Below are 4,762 nucleotides of genomic sequence, written 5' to 3' on the forward strand. Positions count from 1 at the left end.
AATTCGAACGACATACTTACAAGAGGTTTGACTTGTGGTTACAAATTCTCAGGTGAATTTTTTCTATCACTTCATTTAGTCTCAGTGTTGAAATAGGGGTATTTCCTTACTGTCCCCTCACTCCCCTGCTCCAAACTGTGGACGTTTGCTCCCCCCCCCCCCCACTTCACCCACTATGTCCTTTGCATTCTAGCTTTGTGCTAGGGTCTCTTCTAAGACTCTGTAACTTGGTCATCTCATGTCCTGTGTGCATAACTTGTGGGATCATCAAAATCAAAGCTCAGTGGCATCAGGGACTGATTCTGCCACTTCAGTGCCTCATTTCTCTGGATTCCTGTCGCTACTGGCTTTGGACTCGGGCAACTGCTTTCACTTTATCAATTCAGTGATGCATTTAAAAATAAAGTTTATGTATTTTAACTAGTATTGCTAATTGTTATACAACAGAAGCAGTGTTTGGGGAATGTGATCTGCATGTTCCACCCTTAGAAAAATCTTTGACCCTGTAGATAAGAGTAGGTTCCAATTCACCTCCATGTTACAGTTCTGTGGCTAATTCCTCCATTCTCTGCATTTGATTCTCTTTCATAATTCTTCTTGAGTACTAATCTCATGTATAAATGTTTTATGTGAGACAAATGAAAGCAACATGGCTTTCATTTTTTTTAACCTTTCATGTTGTTATAATAAAGTCCACTGCGCTATCTTGCATATTAAATGCTTTTTACTTTTTTTTTCCCTTCTAAATATGTATTTTTAAAATACGTATTGCAAATGTTTTAGAAAAAGCTAACCATAAAATGTGGTATGTATTTTACAACCATTTTTAAAACTGTAGATCGTTCTCTAGTTTCTTCAGCAGAACAAAGCAGTCAAATCCAGAGGTTCTCAAACTTTCTGGGGTCAAGGTGCTCACAGCGTCATCAGAACTTCTTCCTGGATTGGTCCCCTGGGCCAAAATAAATACCTAATAGTTCCATTGTTAAGTGATTAGGTCGAACTACAAGTATTTATGTCCTAATCTTTCTTCTGAGGTGGGTTTGAACCATCAGCCTTCTGGTTAACAGTCAAATGCCTTAGGCACTATGCTACCAGAGCTCCTTTAATATTAAATTAGTAAACATTTGAAAAAAATAATACACATCTATTAAAGAAATAAAATTCTCCTTCTTAAATAATCACAATTGCTTACTAATGGGATGTGTGTGCCTACTGAGCACTGTACTTCTCAAACCTTGGAATCAGATCAGACTCCTCCATCCTTTTCTGTTCCACATGGATTTTCATACAATAATTGTTTCATCCCAACAACTGTCAGAAACACACCTTCACAGATAGGACCTCACTGGATTACATTTTTCATGATTCTCAGTTCAGGCTGTCTTCTGCTTTTTTAAAATTTTTTTTTCCTTCCATGGCCAAAATATGTCCCCCGCTATCTATTTCCATAGTGACACCGCCTCAGAAACTCAGGGAGAGGTCGCTGAGTTGGATCCGACTCGATGGTAGTGAGTTTAGTTATGTTTATGGCAACCGAAGAAGAGTTGATGCATTTGAGCTGTGGTGTTGGCGAAGAATGCTGAGTACCATGGACTGCCAAAAGAACTAATGAATCTGTCCTGGAAGAAGTATACCCAGCAAACGCCTTGGAAGCAACAATGCCCAGACTTCACCTCACCTACTTTGGTCATGTTATCATGTTGTCAGAAGGGAACATTCTCTGGAGAAGGATATCATGCTTGGAAAGTGGAAGGTCAACAAAAGAGGGGAAGGCTGTTAACAAGAGAGATTGACACAATGGCTGCAACGACAGGCTCAGGTATAGCAGGGTTCATGAGGCTGGCCCAGGACTGAGCAGTGTTTCATTCTGTTGTACATAAGGTCGCTGTAAGATGGAAACCCCTCAACAGCACCTAACACCACCATGTTTATGGTAGTGGAAGTTTTATTAGATGAAGTAATGTTTGAAATAATTTTTTTCTTTAGCTTATACTGCACTTTAATCTCTCAGGCCTAAGTCAGTCAGTCATCTTTCATCTAGAGAGTGACTAAATAATCCCACAGAGCCAAAGCAGTCAATCTTCAGTGTTAGAATCTGGCTGTAGTTGAACTCTGGGGTGCTTACTCCAGTCACAGCATGCTACTTTAGGGTAAGTGATTTGCAGGGGACTGAAGTATGATGAGTCAGTGATGCAAAGGATGTGAGCAATAGCACCTCGACTGAGGGAAAAAATGTTGACAAGGAATAGAAAGAAGGCCAGTGTGGCCAGACTGAAGTGAGCAAGGAGAGAAGCAGTGTGAGCTGAGATAGGCAGGGCCTGATAGGCCATGACTGTTTATTCTCCAGTTGATTCCCACTCCTGGCACTGCACATATAAGAGACAGTAATATCTGATGATTGTCTATGATAATATCTAAAGTGCAGTGGTGAAGTATGAGAGGAGACATATCTAAGAGTGATGTGATCTATGTCTGGCTACTGGTGGGTGACACCAGTTAGGCGGCTACTACTGCAAAAGCCCTGGCCAGACACATAACAAGGGTGAGTGGCTGTTATGGATTGAACTGTGTCCCCCTAAATATGTATGGACTTGGCTAAGCCATAATTCTCAGTATTATGTAATTATCCTCCATGTTGTGATCTGACATAACCTATGTGTTACGAATCCAATCTCTATAACGACAGTGGGCTCAAGCACAGCAATGATTGTGAGGATGGCACGGGAGTGGGCAGTGTTTGGTTCTGTTGTACACAGGGTTGCTGTGAGTCAGAACTGACTGGGCACCTAACAACATGTGAATAAGGCAGAGTTAGAGGAAGTTATATTAATGAGGTAGGATGCAATCCACAGGATTAGGTTGTATCTTAAGTCAATTTTGTTTGAGATATAAAAGACAGTACACAAGTGAACAGAGAGGAGGGACTTCAGTAATACTAATGAAGAGCCAGGTGGGGAGCATGTCTTTTTGACCTGGGGTCCCTGTGCTGAGAACCTCCCAGATCCAGGGAAAGATTCATGCCAAGACACATGAAGCTCTCCAAGGGATGCTATGCCCACAGATTTTGAAAGCAGAAAAGGACCTTTTCCCAGGTCCAAGAGAAAAGCTTCTCCTAGATCAGGTGCCCTGAATTTGGACGTCCAGCCTCCTAAACTGAGAGAATTTGTTAACATCATCCACTTGTGGTATTTGTTATAGTAACAGTAGATAAGTAAGACAGTGGTAATGGAGATGGAAAACTTTGTGATAGCAGCTCAGAGCCTTTGACTTAAGCTTAAGAGACTTAAGCTCTTATTGATGAAAAAGCTATCCCTTTTGCTTAAGTCACCAAATAAACCAAACCCACTGCCATCTAGTTGATTCCAATCGGGGCTGACTTGACGGCACATAACAACAACAACAACAACATAGAGCCCCTAGAGAACTGCTGCACAGGATTTCCTAGTCTGTAAATCTTTGCGCGGGAGCTCTGGTAGCATAGTGCCTAAGGCACTTGACTACTAAACCAGAAGGTTGGCAGTTCAAACCCACCAGCCACTCCTCAGAAGGAAGATTGGGCAATCTACTTCCATAGTGATACAGCCTCGGAAACCCAAGGAGGGGTCGCTATGAGTCGGTCCGACTCCACCGCACACAAAAAATCTTTGCAGAAGCAGACTGCCTCATGTTTCTCCCACTGAAGGGTGGTGGGTTTGAAACACCTTTTGGTTAGCAGCAGAATATTTTAACCACTGTGCGTGCTCCCAGAGTTCCCTTCTAAGTCACCAACTCCCACATCGAAGCTGTCAATGGAATAAATTCCAAAACTAAACTGTCCTATAGGGGACCCTGGGTGGTGCAAAATTAAGTGCTTGACCACTAGCCAAAAAGGCTGGTGCTTCAAAGCCATTCATAGGTGCCTCGGAAGACAGGTTTAGTGATCTGCGTCCGAAAGATCAGCGCCTTGAAAATCCAATGGAGCAGTTCGACTCTGCACACATGCGGTTGCCAGGGGTCGGAATCCACTTGAAAGCAACGAACAAGAACAGCAAGGCTTTGGGCTGGCCCTTACCGAAGCACCTAGACTCCCAACAACTGTCTCGGAGTAAAATCCTCACGTCATTTTCCTCCCTTCCAGCTGGGTAAAGGAGAGGCTTGGCAGCTGAAAAATGAGCTCGAACAAGAGGACGACAGTGTTTTGGGTCCAATGATCTAACCCTGTATTTCAATTTCAATAAATGTTGGCTCTAAACTCGGCAATGCTAGTTTTCATTCCACGAAGTGAAAAGAGAAAGCATTTTGCTAACCGTCTCTCCCATCTCATCTAGGAATACAGTATTTGCGCTCTTACTTCATACGATCTGAATTCCTTTAGAATAACCCATTTTTCTTAAAAGAAGGGCTCCTTTTCATCCACTCAACACTCCAGCGTCCCGGCGACCCTTTCCCGCCGTCAAACACTTGCCCTCATTGTCTGTGGTCTCCCGGGACAGTGTGCGTTTCCTGCACTCTCGCCGCTGCAGGCGCGCAGCCCTCGGCCCTACCCCCACCGGATCCAGAGCTGTTTGTTGTTGCGACGTTTCCTCCCCACATCACCTTTTCAAAACGTTTGGCTGCACTGCTACTAAATAAGTTAAAGACTAGAAAGAAACTTTTCTTTGGGCTAACCTTTAAGCCACTGTCCAGTAAAGTTCTGAAAAGCACCTAAACCAAGCTCTTGCGAAGGAGCCAATTCCCACGATAAGAACGGAAAACAGGATCTGAGCATTTCCTAAACACGCCG

This window comes from Orycteropus afer, unplaced genomic scaffold, assembly GCF_000298275.1.
Source record: "Orycteropus afer afer isolate SDZICR_OR568_19922 unplaced genomic scaffold, OryAfe1.0 scaffold00581, whole genome shotgun sequence".
Lineage (NCBI taxonomy): Eukaryota > Metazoa > Chordata > Mammalia > Tubulidentata > Orycteropodidae > Orycteropus > Orycteropus afer.